Source organism: Schistocerca nitens, chromosome 12 (assembly GCF_023898315.1).
Source record: "Schistocerca nitens isolate TAMUIC-IGC-003100 chromosome 12, iqSchNite1.1, whole genome shotgun sequence".
Taxonomy (NCBI): domain Eukaryota; kingdom Metazoa; phylum Arthropoda; class Insecta; order Orthoptera; family Acrididae; genus Schistocerca; species Schistocerca nitens.
Window position 1 is genome coordinate 33,500,089 of NC_064625.1, and position 15,792 is coordinate 33,515,880.

Genomic DNA, 15,792 nt, shown 5'->3' on the forward strand with positions numbered 1-15,792 from the left:
CCCACAGTCGTTTAATGAACAAAGTAAGAGCATATGGACCATCAGACCAGTTGTGTGATTGGATTGAAGAGTTCCTAGATAACAGAACGCAGCATGTCATTTTCAATGGAGAGAAGCCTTCCGAAGTAAGAGTGATTTCAGGTGTGCCACAGGGGAGTGTCGTAGGACCGTTGCTATTCACAATATACATAAATGACCTTGTGGAAATCATCGGAAGTTCACTGAGGCTTTTTGCGGATGATGCTGTGGTATATCGAGAGGTTGTAACAATGGAAAATTGTACTGAAATGCAGGAGGATCTGCAGCGAATTGACGCATGGTACAGGGAATGGCAATTGAATCTCAATGTAGGGAAGTGTAATGTGCTGCGAATACGTAGAAAGAAAGATCCCTTATCGTTTAGCTACAATACAGCAGGTCAGCAACTGGAAGCAGTTAATTCCATAAGTTATCTGGGAGCACTCATTAGGAGTGATTTAAAATGGAATGATCATATAAAGTTGATCGTCGGTAAAGCAGATGCCAGACTCAGATTCATTAGAAGAATCCTAAGGAAATGCAATCCGAAAGCAAAGGAAGTAGGTTACAGTACGCTTGTTCGCCCACTGCTTGAATACTGCTCACCAGTGTGGGGTCCGTACCAGATAGGGTTGAGAGAAGAGATAGAGAAGATCCAACGGAGAGCAGTGCGCTTCGTTACAGGATCATTTAGTAATCGCGAAAGCGTTACGGAGATGATAGATAAACTCCAGTGGAAGACTCTGCAGGAGAGACGCTCAGTAGCTCGGTACGGGCTTTTGTTGAAGTTTCGAGAACATACCTTCACCGAGGAGTCAAGCAGTATATTGCCCCCTTCTACCTATATCTCGCGAAGAGACCATGAGGATAAAATCAGAGAGATTAGAGCCCACACAGAGGCATACCGACAATCTTTCTTTCCACGAACAATACGAGACTGGAATAGAAGGGAGAACCGATAGAGGTACTCAAGGTTCCCTCCGCCACACACGTCAGGTGGCTTGCGGAGTATGGATGTAGATGTAGATGTAGAAGGGCCGCTGTTATTCATGTACCAAGTTTAGATTTTGAACGTGATGACTAAAATATAGTTGCCGTTAACTGAATTGAATGTAATTTTGTTAATTTCTATTTATTGATTGCAAAGCAAGGCTCGAGAGAATTTCGATTGTTGCCGTGGAGCGGCCAAGATAAAACTTACCGAACTCATGGAATCTGTATAATTTAGAAAATGAACTTTAACATAAATTAATTATTTGTTGCAATTTAAAAAGGTTCTTACAACGAAATCTCTCGCATTTACAGTTACTGTTAACACGTTGAAAAATAAATTAATACTTCGGCGCGTAATGGCCGACAAGAAGCTGCATCTGAAGATAAGCTTCCCGAAACGCAAATTACTGAAAAAAATGCATATTAAAAATAATTTGCCACTGCGAGCACTTGAGGTGACAACTATTGCAAAGAAATTCATTTTGTGTTAACAACAATTAGTTTATATTAGCAGAATACCGCATAACTTACATAAAATATGTGTAGCCGCTCAATGGCTGCCGTCCGTATCGCGAAACAAAACAGTGTGTGTACCATAAAGTACGGCCTTCCTCCTCGGCCGTACAATCGCGTCTCTTTACGATCCTTTTTTATTTTCATAGACATCTTTTAAATAAAGATGTTACTCTTAAATTATCGCTGCATATCAGTTGTTTCAAGAACATTAACTGTATCTTTTATTATAATTATATTCATAAAATACGTTAACTGCGATTTACAACCGATAAAAATGCCAATATTTATGTGACGTACCGTCATAACTTCTGTGATGTGACTGAACATGGCGTCAGAGCTCATCGCCTCCCTCCAGGGAATTTGCGGGAATTAAGTAACTTGTGTGTGCAGATGTGGTGCCAACTCCCTCCAGCGGCCTAACAAGGCCTCATCGTTCCCGTGCCACGCGACTCATAGCCGCTGCTATCCGTGCCAGAGGTGGTCATAATGTTCTGGCTGGTCAGTGTACTGTTGTTGTATGCAAGGCGCGGATGTGAATGGTTGTGCTTCGTGGACAATAAGGCGGTGCCCCCCCTGCAGTAGTCAGGCGTGGTCGACCAGAACCTTGCTGACGAGTACGTCTGCCCTCACGTATCATGTATTCCAACACTGGGCCACTGTCATATCCAAATGCTCCGTAAACTTGGATACTGCACGATTCGTACATCTTGCGAAACGTAGACCGACAATGAGGCGCCTTTCAGACTCAGTCCAGTACTGATAACACCGTCTCACACGAGTACGAGGCACCTCCGTGTAATTCACAGCGAGCTCTCGACGTCTGAAGCACTTAGTGTCCCTTATATACCCTACCAGCCCTGGTATCAACAATAAACTCGAATGACACCAGTGCACTCTGGTGGCAGTTGTACCTGTCACAGAGAACTGCAACTCTACTGAGCCGTGGTGAAAATTGCTGTTTTGAAGAGCGCGCCGCAGCGCGTAGTGCTAAGCAGTCGCCCTCCGTTTCTGGCGGTGACGCCGCTGTGGCAATCGCAGTTTTCGTGTCTCCCTCTGGTTGGCTCTGAGCACTATGGGACTTAACTTCTGAGGTCATCAGTCCCCTAGAAGTTAGAACTACTTAAACCTAAGGACATCACACACATCCATGCCCGAGGTAGGATTCGAACCTGCGACCGTAGCGGTCGCGCGGCTCCAGACTGTAGCGCCTAGAACCGCTCGGCCACTCCGGCCGGCCTCCCTCTGGTGGGAAAGGGGAAAGGTAGCCTGCTCACGTGCATTTAAGGGGCGCTATGAGCTCGCCAGGGGGGTCAGTTGGTCAGCCGGGTCAGCGTGGGGCGGTCAGTGTCTGTTTGTCGTCCGGAGTGCTAGTATGTGTTAGGCCGCCAGTCTTCTCGAGTTTGTTCAGTTAATGGTCATTGGCGGTTGGATCGATCGGTTGGTCCGTCGCGCACTGGGACACAAGATGACTTGTCCGTCTTGAGCGTTGGCGCATGCGAGGTCGCCACGTGAGTCCAGTGGGCCGCGCCGTATAGCGAGGGGTCGTGGCTTCGCGGCGGACACGAGAGCAACAGGAGTCAACCCACGACATCAGTCTAGCCGGTGCGAGCTGCGACGCCGTGAGACGGGATATCGGCGCGCCTTCCTGTGTCCGTTGTTTTCTTGGTCAGTCTCTCGTCCCCAGCTTGCTCGTCTGTGTCTTGCCCGCATTTGTTCAAAAATGGTTAAAATGGCTCTGAGCACTATGGGACTCAACATCTTAGGTCATAAGTCCCCTAGAACTTAGAACTACTTAAACCTAACTAACCTAAGGACATCACACACACCCATGCCCGAGGCAGGATTCGAACCTGCGACCGTAGCAGTCCCGCGGTTCCGGAGTTCAGCGCCAGAACCGCACGGCCACCGCGGCCGGCCCGCATTTGTTAGGCAGTTAGTGTCTTATCTGTCTGTCTGTCGGTCTGCCGTACGTTAATAGCTGCCTCTGTCACGTTTGTCGGATTCCGTGTTAACGAATTTATTATTGCTTAAGGTGTAAAGGCCGAATTCCTGAAATATGTTTTTATATTGCCTATCATCTTGAGAGGCGGTATATGTGTCATGTAGAGCATGTTTGTATATTTTATGTAAGACTGCATTTCATGGGTTTCTTATTTAAATGGTCATTTCAGTATATAAAGTTGCCACCCTTCCACCGTAAGAGTTTTTTTTTAATCAAGTTGCACCTTCGGTGGCAAGATAATTTTTTTAATGTTAGTCTTTTGTACCATTTCCATCCCTCCTACTTGATATTTAGAGGGTGCTTTCTGATTACAATTTTAAATCTGTTTAAAAAGAGGGCTTTTAGGAATAAAATTTCCATTTGTTGAAAGAAATTTAATTTGTTTTCATCAGTTACCCACTGATAACTACTTCCTCGCTCACATAGTGTGATTAAATGTGTTAATGTTCTTGATGAATCGCTAGTACGTAAAGTAAATCTTAAGAATAGGTTTTGAAAGTAAAATCACGGTTCACCTACATTTATATCTACATTACTCTGCAAATCACACTTAAGTGTCTGCCAGAGGCTTCATCGAACCATTTTCATACTGCTTCTCTACCATTCCACTCTCGAATGGCGCGTTCGAGCTCTGATTTCTCTTATTTTATTATGAAGGTCATTTTTCCCTACGTAGGTCGGTGTTCACAAAATATTTTCGCAATTTGGAAGATAAAGTAACTGATTGAAATTTCGTAAATAGACCTCGCCGCAAAGAAAACAGCCTTTCTTTCAGTGACTGCCACCCCAACTCGCGTATCATATCAGTGACACTCTCACCCCTATTGCAAGATAACACGAAACGAGCTGCCCTTCTTTGCACTTTTTCGATGTCCTCCGTCAATCCTACCTGGTAAGGATTCCATACTGCGCAGCAATATTCCATCAGAGGACGGACAAGTGTAATGCAGGCCGTCTCTTTAGTGGATTTGTCGCATCTTCTAAGTTTTCTGCTAACAAAGCGCAGTCTTTGTTTCGCCTTCCCCACAATATTATCTACGAGGGCAGTTCAATAAGTAATGCAACACATTTTTTTTCTGAAACAGGGGTTGTTTTATTCAGCATTGAAATACACCAGGTTATTCCCCAATCTTTTAGCTACACAACACTATTTTTCAACGTAATCTCCATTCAATGCTACGGCCTTACGCCACCTTGGAATGAGGGCCTGTATGCCTGCACGGTACCATTCCACTGGTCGATGTCGGAGCCAACGTCGTACTGCATCAATAACTTCTTCATCATCCGCGTAGTGCCTCCCACTAATTGCGTCCTTCATTGGGCCAAACATATGGAAAGCCGACGGTGCGAGATCGGGGCTGTAGGGTGCATGAGGAAGAACAGTCCACTGAAGTTTTGTGAGCTCCTCTCGGGTGCGAAGACTTGTGTGAGGTCTTGCGTTGTCATGAAGAAGGAGAAGTTCGTTCAGATTTTTGTGCCTACGAACACGCTGAAGTCGTTTCTTCAATTTCTGAAGAGTAGCACAATACACTTCAGAGTTGATCGTTTGACCATGGGGAAGGACATCGAACAGAATAACCCCTTCAGCGTCCCAGAAGACTGTAACCGTGACTTTACCGGCTGAGGGTATGGCTTTAAACTTTTTCTTGGTAGGGGAGTGGGTGTGGCGCCACTCCATTGATTGCCGTTTTGTTTCAGGTTCGAAGTGATGAACCCATGTTTCATCGCCTGTAACAATCTTTGACAAGAAATTGTCACCCTCAGCCACATGACGAGCAAGCAATTCCGCACAGATGGTTCTCCTTTGCTCTTTATAGTGTTCGGTTAGACAACGAGGGACCCAGCGGGAACAAACTTTTGAATATCCCAACTGGTGAACAATTGTGACAGCACTACCAACAGAGATGTCAAGTTGAGCACTGAGTTGTTTGATGGTGATCCGTCGATCATCTCGAACGAGTGTGTTCGCACGCTCCGCCATTGCAGGAGTCACAGCTGTGCACGGCCGGCCCGCACGCGGGAGATCAGTCTTGCTTGACCTTGCAGCGATGATGACACACGCTTTGCCCAACGACTCACCGTGCTTTTGTCCACTGCCAGATCACCGTAGACATTCTGCAAGCGCCTATGAATATCTGAGATGCCCTGGTTTTCCGCCAAAAGAAACTCGATCACTGCCCGTTGTTTGCAACGCACATCCGTTACAGACGCCATTTTAACAGCTCCGTACAGCGCTGCCACCTGTCGGAAGTCAATGAAACGATACGAGACGAAGCGGGAATGTTTGAAAATATTCCACAAGAAATTTCCGGTTTTTTCAACCAAAATTGGCCGAGAAAAAAAATGTGTTGCATTACTTATTGAACTGCCCTCGTATGTGGTCTTTCCAATTTAAGTTGCTCGTAATTGCAATTCCTAGGTATTTAGTCGAATTTACAGTCCTTAGATTTGTGCGATTTATCGTATACCCAAAATGTATCGGATTTCTTTTAGTACCCATGTGGATGACATCGCACTTTTCTTTGTTTAGTGCCAATTGCCACCTTTCACACCGTACAGAAATTCTCTCTAGATCATTTTGTAATTGGAATTGATCGTCTGATGATTTTCCTAGAAGGTAAATTACAGCATCATCTGCATACAATCGAAGGGGGTTGCTCAGAGTATCACCTGGGTCATTTATGTAAATCAGGAACAGCAGAGGGCCTATGGCACTACCTGGCAGGAATGCCAGATATCACGTCTGTTCTACTCGATGATTTACCGTCTATCACTACGAACTGTGACCTCTCTGAGAGGAAATCACGAATCCAGTCACATAACTGAGACTATACTGCATATGCACGCAATTCGATTAATAGTCGCTTCTGAGGAACGGTATCAAAAGCCTTCTGGAAATCTAGGAATATGGAATCGATCTGAGATCCCTTGTCGACAGTACTCATGACTTCATGGGAATAAAGAGCCAGCTGTGTTGCACAAGAACGATATTGCCTGAATCCGTGTTGGTTGTGTATCAATAAGACATTTTCTTCAAGGTGAAAATTTACTTACCCTATACGTAAACTGAAGATGGAGGAGAGAGAAAGGAAAGAAGGGGAATCGGTACATTACAAGGAACAAGAGGCAACTAGCGAAATCGTGTGCCGGACCAGGATTCAATCGCGGGATTTGCTGTTTATCAGCCACTGCAGCAGCCGTATACAGAGTTTATCGCGAATGAAAGTACTTCCTCAGTACACCTACAGGCCGACCGCATTCCCACCGCAGTATCTGTATATGCCCTCCATACTCTCTACTCTGAGAACCCCGCAGGAGGTCGAACACACTTGTGCATCCACAATGAAGGAGGTGGATCCGTTGCCCATCTAGGCGAATCGGTTGTATGAACGCGCGGTGTCTGCCACGCACTCATATAATTTACATACCTGTCGACGGTGTGTAGGTGCGAAGGTACTATGACGTCCGACTATCTCTTCTGTATGTTTCACATTTTCTGTCAGGTAGTGTATCACGTGGTTGTTGCTTGTCCAAGATTTTATATTAGGCGTGATCTTAACTTTATAAACTTCAATCCAAAATTTTGAGATAAATTTTTCTTGTGTTTTGAATACATCCCGTCTGTCTTTACTAATTTGTCGGCTCCAAACGTGTTTTTGATAGCAGATACAGTCCTGATCGCTGTAATACGTTTACTTGTAGAAGTGTACATTGAAAAAATAAAAAAAGTGTTAAGTTACGAGGGGAGTCCAAAAAGTAAAGGGACTTTTTAGAAAATGAATATTTATTCTAATGACAGAAAGCTGAGACATACATTACTTTTCTAAATAGCCTCCCTGCACATCAGCGCACTTTGTCCAACGTTTCGCAAGTTTTTTCATTCCGTCGATGAAAATATGTTCAGTTGCACTAGTAACCAATTTTGCACCGCATCAATGACTTCCGCATCGGCTGCAAATCTTCTTCCATGAACGCTTCCTTCAGTGGAAATCGCCTGGAGCCAGATCTCGACTGTATGGCGGGTGCTCCAGCAGTTCGAATTAACTCCTTTATTCCCAGAATGAGATTCTCACTCTGCAGCGGAGTGTGCGCTGATATGAAACTTCCTGGCAGGTTAAAACTGTGTGCACCGACCGAGACTCGAACTCGGGACCTTTGCCTTTCGCGGGCAAGTGCTCTACCATCTGAGCTACCGAAGCACGACTCACGCCCGGCCCTCACACAGTTTTAATCTGTCAGGAAGTTTCAACTCCTTTATTGTTACGACCGTCCGTTTGGCAGAATGTGGCTGAGCGTTATCTCGCTGAGTATGACACCTTTTCGGAGCTCTCCGCGAATCTGATTGCAGATTTGAATTTAATTCGCAACCCAGCACAATAACTCTCACTGTTCACAGTTTAGCCTCTTAGGGTGAAATGAACGGCCACCACATCTTCCATGTCCCAGAATAGCGTTAGCACAATCTTACTAGCTGATGGTTGACTTGAAAATCTCTTAAATTTAGTGACGATGGGGGTTTCCAAACTTTCCGGTTCGTGGTGATGCACCCACGTTTCGTCTACAGTAACGATTTGCTGAAACAGTCCATCTCCCTCGCGATGATGATGAGCCAGATGTTTACGAAAGATGTCCACACTTTGCGCCTTATGCTGCGCTGACAATTCTTTCGGCACCCATCTTGCAAACACTTCCAGAAAATTTAGCCTGTCTTGTAAGATGGAAAGAGTCAGGTAGTAGCAACCGGCCGAGACACAAGCAGCCACAGGGAAGTAACCGATTGTGTGACATTTTACGGGTTCCTAACCACGAGCGAATTGTATAGTTTTATCTGAGTGTTTTGATAGCTTAGTTTCTTGAGTTTCTGTGTGTTAATTTAATATTTAATAGACAAAGTTCCTGCATTTTCGTTTGCGTCGGAAAGTAAACCGATTTTGTGACACATTACTAGTTCCTAATCCGGAGCGAATTATTCAGTCTCACCTGAGTGCTTTGGTAGTTCGATTTTTGAATCTCTGCGTGTTAATCTAATGTATTGGACACAGTTCTTGCGTTTTCCTTCGTGTCTACAGTAGCGTTGTGTAACGCATGTCGATTGCCCTTGTCATGTGTGTAGTGTAGTTCTCCATGGTCCTTATTGTGGATAGGGACTACGATTGCTGTGTGCAGATGCGCTCTCAGCTCCAGGCTGTGGTGGCTTCGGTTACACAGCTTGAAGCTGAAGAGGATGGGTATCACTGTTGTGTGCCAGCTGTGCAGGTCCAAGGGACATCCAACACGCCCAAGTCCTCCTATCGGTCCTCATTGGTGGCGAGCACAGTTACTGCTCGCACTCAGGCTGACCCCTCACCTGTGGTCGAGTGGGAGGTCGCCCCGGGGCGAAGGAGGGGGCGAAAGACTTCCCAGGCGGCCGCACGTAAGGCCTCCCCGGTTTGTCTGACAAACAGGTTCCAGGTGCTGTCTGTGGCTGACACTGTCGCTGAGCCAGATGCTGTCCCCCGTCCTGTTTCGGAGGAAACCACTCAGCCTGCAAGATCCGGGCAATCACAGAGTGCGGGATTATTGGTAGTTGAGAGTTCCAGCGTTAGGCGCGTTATGGGACCCCTTAGGGACTTGGCTAACAAGAAGTGGAAGAAAACCAATGTGCACTCCGTGTGCATACCGGGTGGAGTCATTCCAGACGAGGAACGGGTCCTCCTGGATGCCATGAGGAGCACAGGGTGCAGCCAGCTGCAGGTAGTTGCTTACGTCTGTACCAATGATGTGTGTCACTTTGGATCAGAAGAGATTCTCTCTGGTTTCGATGCGGCTAACAGAAGTAGTAAAGGCTGCCAGTCTTGCTTGCAAGATGAAAGCAGAGCTGACCGTTAGCAGCATAGTCGACAGGACCGATTGCGGACCTCTGGTACAGAGCCGAGTAGAGGGTGTTGTAACCTCCCCGTAATTATTTTTAAATGATATGAATTGAATGAAAATGCAAATAGAGCCAAATGTTAGCTTCCCACAGTAATAAAAGTCAATGATAATAAAAATGTGCAAAAATGTTAAGTCCCCGCAAAATTAACGTTAAGATCAACCTGATAAATTTTATAAGGGCAGCTGCGCTGACCTTACGCCCTGTGCAATAATTAATCTGATGAATTGATTCTGGGAGGAAAAGCATAGGAAATATTGTTTCAATTGGAATGATTCTTTTCTTAAAAAGGACTGCTTTGAAAACAAAATTATTATTGGGGCATTTCTTGAACAAATTAATTACAATTAACATACATTACATTATCAGATGTGCGCAATGCTGCTTCATTACCTTATTCAACAATATACCTCGTCCCGAACCTTGACGAGAGACCCATGTCGACCCCCGCCGACTCCTCACACACAACTTCGACTCGCAACTGCTAACTCGCAACTGAACTACATGCTCTCGCGACTCGCTAAGTACAACTACCTTCTCGCAACTGCGTCCAACTCGGAACTGCCAACTCGCCTCACACTACTAGCACTGACTGAGTGCAACAGGCAACTGAACTCTCGCGCGGTCAAGCGCAGACTAGCAACGATAAACAACTCTCTGGTCAGAGATTCTGTCATGCCTCGCCATCGCTGCTACTGAATACATACGTGTTTCAGTCTGAATCAGAGGCTCAGATGGTTCTGCGACCATGTAGGCTGCAAATTCCTCGATATGCGCAAAAGGATATTTGGGTTTCGGGTTCCGCTGAATAGGTCAGGTGTCCACTATACGCAGGAGGCGGCTACACGGGTAGCAGGGGCTGTGTGGCGAGGACTGGGCGTTTTTTTTAGGTTAGAGGGTCTCGGTAAACCACAAGAAGGGCTTCAGTCACAAAGCGTGCATGCCGAACACAGGAAGAACGTAGATACATGAACCATCGGTACAACGGCTGTTAATTGTCGTAGCTGTGTTGGGAAAGTACCAGAGCTCCAACCGCTAATAGAAGGCACTGATGCTCAAATCGTTATAGGCACTGAAAGCTGGCTGAAGCCGGGTATAAGTGTTCCGAAAGGATAGGCTAAACACAGTTGGCAGTGGCGTGTTTTTTGTTGATAGAAGTAGTTTATCTTGTTGCGAAACTGAAACAGATAGTTCCTGCGAATTAGTATGGGCGCAGATCATTCTTGGCAACCGGAACAAAATAATAATTGGATCCTTTTACCGACCTTCCAACTCAAATGACTCAATTGTTGAAAGGTTGAAAGAAAACTTGAGTTTAATTTTAAACACGTACACGATTCACACAATTATAGTTGGTGGTGACTTTAATTTATCCGGAGGTATGCATGAAACATCAACCGAAATTGTCCTGACGCATTCTCTGAAAATTATTTCGAGCAGTTAGTTCATGAGCCCACGCGGATAGTAAACGGTTGTGAAAACACACCTGACCTCTTAGCAACAAATGATCCTGAGCTAATAACCAGCATCTGAACGCATATAGGGATTAGTGATCACAAGGTTGTCGTAGTGAGATTGAACACTGTAACCCCAAAATCCTCCAAAAATAAACGAAAAATATACTTATTCAAAAAAGCTGATAAAAATTCAATTGACGCCTGCCACAGAGAAAATTTCCACTCCTTAAAAATTAACAATATAAGTGTAGACCATATGTGCCTTGAAAACGAAATAGTATCGATAGCAATTGAGAAATTTATACCAAATTTCAAATGGCTCTGAGCACTATGGGACTCAACTGCTGTGATCATTAGTCCCCTAGAACTTAGAACTACTGAAACCTAACTAAGGACATCACACACATCCATGCCCGAGGCAGGATTCGAACCTGCGACCGTAGCAGTCAACGGTTCCGGACTGCGCGCCTAGAACCGCGAGACCACCGCGGCCGGCAATTTATACCAAATAAATTAGTAAAAGACGGAGCTGATCCCCCTTGAGACCCGAAACTGATCAGAACACTGTTGCAGAAACAACGAAATAAGTGTGCCAAATTTAAACGAACGCAGAGTCTCCAAGATTGGCGATCTTTTTCAGAAGTTCGAAATTTAGTGCGGACATCAACGCGAGGCGCTTGTAATAGTGTCCACTGTGGAACATTATCTCGAAACCTGGCACACAATCCGAAGAGATTCTGTAAAGTATTCTAGCGGCAAACCACAGTCAGTGCCTTCTCTACGCGGCAGCAATGGAAATATTATCGACGACAGCGCTGCGAAAACAGTTACTAAACACAGCCCTTCGAAATTCCTTCACCAAAGATGACGTAGTAAATATTCCAGAATTCGAATCGAGAACAGCTGTCAACATGAGTAGCTTAGAAGCAGATATCCTCAAAGGAGTGAAGCAACTTTAATCACTTAATAAAAGCAAGTCTTCTGGTCCAGACTGTATACCAATTAGGTTCTTTTCAGCATACGCTGTTGCAATAGCTCCATACTAAACAATCGTATACAAACGCTCGCTCGATGAAAGATCCGTACCCAAAGACTGGAAAGTTGCACAGGTGACGCCAATATTCAAGAAAATTAGTAGAAGTAATCCACTAAATTACAAGCCCATATCATTAATGTCGATATGAAACAAGATTTTGAAACATATATTGTGTTCGAACGTTATGAATTATCTCGAAGAGAACGGTCAACACGGATTTAGAAAACATCGTTCTTGTGAAACACAACACATGAAGTGCTGAGTGGTATTGACAAGAGATTTCAGATCGATTCCGTATTTCTGGATTTCCAGAAGGCTTTAGACACTGTACCACACAAGCGGCTTGTTGTGAAATTGCTTGCTTATAGAATATCGCCTCAGTTGTGCGACTGGATTCGTGATTTCCCGTCAGAGAGGTCGCAGTCCGTAGTAACTGGCGAAAAGTCGTCGAGTAAAACAGAAGTGATTTCTGGCGTTCCCCAAGGTACTGTTAGAGGCCCTCTGGTGTTCCTTATCTATATAAACGAATTGGGAGACAATCTGAGTAGCCGTCTTAGGTCGTTTGCAGATGATGCTGACGTTTATCGCCTAGTGAAGTCGTCAGAAGATCAAAACAAACAGCAAAACGATTTAGAAAAGATATCCGAGTAGTGCAAAAATTGGTAATCAAACTTAAATAATGAAAAGTGTGAGGTCATCCACATGAGTGCTAAAGGAATCAATTAAAGTTCGGTTACAAGATAAATCAGTCTAATCTAACGGTCGCAATTCAACTAAATACCTAGGTATTACAATTACGAATAATTTAAGTTGGAAGGATATATACAAATTGTAGAGGGGAAGGTAAAAAAATGGTTCAAATGGCTCTGAGCACTATGGGACTCAATCAGGATTAACGGAGTACATCGAGGAAGTTCAAAGAAAAGCAGCACGTTTTGTATTATCGCGAAATAGGGGAGAGTGTCTCAAAGAAATGACACAGGATTTGGTATGGACATGAGTAAAACAAAGGCACTTTTCGTTACGGCGGAACCTTCTCAGGAAATTTCAATCACCAACTTTCTCCTCCGAATGAGACAAAAATGGTTCAAATGACTCTGAGCACTATGGGACTTAACATCTATGGTCATCAGTCCCCTAGAACTTAGAACTACGTAAACCTAACTAACCTAAGGACATCACACAACACCCAGTCATCACGAGGCAGAGAAAATCCCTGACCCCGCCGGGAATCGAATCCGGGAACCAGGGCGCGGGAAGCGAGAACGCTACCGCACGACCACGAGCTGCGGACTCCGAATGAGAAAATATTTTGTTGACGCCGACCTACATAGGGAGAAACGAACATCACAATAAAATAAGGGAAAACAGAGCTCGCACGGAAAGATAAAGGTGTTCGTTTTTTTCCGTGAGCTGTTCGAGGTTGAAATAACAATTATTGTGAAGGTGGTTCGAGGAACCCTCTGCCAGGCACCTAAGTGTGATCTGCGGAGTAGCGATGTAGATGTAGATGAACCGTGATTGACGTGTAAAGTATTGGCGATTTCATCCAATGTGATTCGTCTGTTTTCAATCACCATACCCTCAATTACTTTCACATTGTCCTCAGTTGTGACGCCGACGGCTGCCCGATCTTTCTCCGCGACATAGAGAAGTTATTCCCTGTTTGAATAGCTTTGTCCATTCGCAGATCCTGCTTCGCGATAAACTGCTGTCACAATACAGCGCTTGCATTCGACGAATAATTTGCTCAGGTTTAACACCTTCCGCAAACAAACAGCGAATCACAGTTTTCATTTCCTCCTTGGCGCAGATCGACAAAGGAGCTGTCATGTTTCACGGTCAGCTACTGTACAACCACTTACGCGGTATTAAGAATGCCACGTTTACAGAACTGTTGCAGAAGAGAATAATTCAGCCCTGGATACTAACAGTGTTACCAAGCCCTACGGCAAGAAACTGCAAAAGTCCCTTTATTTTTTGACTTCCCCTCGTATATATGAGGGTGAGTCAAAAGAAAACCTTAAATTTGTAATAACAAATCGAAATTTCGCGCCGTTATCCTGTAAGTTGGTAAGCATGCTACAAACAGCGTACAGAATGGCCTGTAGGTGGCAGCATTGTGCAGATGCACCGTCGCAGTATCAGTATGAAGATAGCCGCCCCACTTGCGACTTGCACCTGGTAAGAACAGCGTTCTGTCATTCGGTTTTTGCGTAGTGAAGGTGTGAAACCTATCGAAATTCATCGACGAATGAAGGTTCAATACGGTGATGCATGTATTCCACAGCAGCAAGTCTACGAATGGAGTAGGAAGTTCACAAATGGTGTGACTTCAGTGGAAGATGCTCCTTGTCCAGGTCAGGCCCAACGAGTTGTAACTCCACAGAACATTGCAGAAGTTGAAGCCGTAGTGAAGGAAAACCGCCGAATGACACTGAATAACATAGCAGCATGTTTACAGATTAGTCATGGATCAGCACACCACATTGTGCATGATGTGCTCCAGTTTCACAACGTGTCTGCAAGATGGGTGCCACGGCAACTGACTCCTGAAATGAGAGAACGACGTGTAGATGCTTGTGAAGAACTTCTTCGGCGCTTTGAACGAGAAGGTGATGGCTTCCTTGCAAGAATCGTTACTGGGGACGAAACCTAGGTTCAGTTCCACCAGCCGGAAATGATGAAGAGAGCGAGCAAGGAATGCCGCCATTCCTCATCACCAAAACCAAAGAAGTTTCGAACAGAAGCATCAGCAGGGAGGGTTATGCTGACTCTCTTTTGGGACGAAAAAGGCTACATTTTGGAGCATTACATGCCTACAGAGACCACTGTCACCAGTGCATAATACACAGATCTCCTAAAAAATCATCTGTGGCCTGCAATCAAATCAAGCGACGTGGATTGCTGTCAACAGGTGTCCTTTAGCAACATGACAATGCAAGGCCCCACACTGCCCGTACAACAGTTGCAACAATCTCAGACCTGCATTTTGAGTGTCTTCCTCATCCACCATACTCACCAGACCTTGCCCCAAGTGATTTCCGTATGTTTGGACCACTCAAAGACGCAATGGGAGGAAAGAAGTTGGGTTCTGATGAAGAGGTACGCCACATGGCTCATGAGTGGTTGCGCGGACTACCAAAAGAATTTTTTTCTAAAAGAATTTATGCACTTTGTAAGTGCTGGAGGACTTGCATTGAGTGTGGAAGAGATTATGCTGAAAAGTGATACAGCTTTGTACCACTTCTGCACAATAAATAATATTTTAAAAAATATTTAAGGTTTTCATTTGACTCACCCTCGTACAATTATTACTCTAACGACACAAAATGCAAATCTGGTAAAATCAATACGTAAACTAAGGGGTGGGACAAGCCTGATGCTTTATAGCAAATTTTTATATTTGGCTTCAGTTTAGTTGGGTTAAACCTTGAATCTATTTATTCGACGATTTCCAATCTGGCTTAAAAAATAAATAAAATAAAACAAATAAAACTATGGACAGACTAGAGGTACTGGAAAGAAGGTTTATTAGAAAAATAATGGGTGCAATAAAAACTGCAGATGGTTGAAAAATAAGAAGTAATGAGGAGATCTACAAAAATGTAGAGAAAATATCTGAAGTAATGGCCAAACGAAGATTAACCTTCTTCGCACACCTGTGCTGAATGGATGGAAATAGACTAACGAAAGAAAAAAGACTTTAGACAAACAACTGGGAGAATATCACGGTGGTTTTCGAAAGAGAAGATCCTGTGCAGAACAAATTTTTAACTTAAAGTCAATAATTCGCCATAGAATGTTAACCAGCAAACCAATAAAATGCCTCGGACCGCGTGGCTAATTCACTTTAGCC

At 44.5% G+C, this 15,792-nt stretch overlaps 1 non-coding gene across 1 annotated transcript; it reads right to left on the reverse strand.

The window, feature by feature from the left end:
* Nucleotides 1-7,654: 7,654 nt before the first annotated feature.
* Trnas-cga (transfer RNA serine (anticodon CGA)) lies at nt 7,655-7,728 on the reverse strand. The gene has a single exon. It is a non-coding gene; the product is annotated as a tRNA-Ser (tRNA).
* Nucleotides 7,729-15,792: the final 8,064 nt, after the last annotated feature.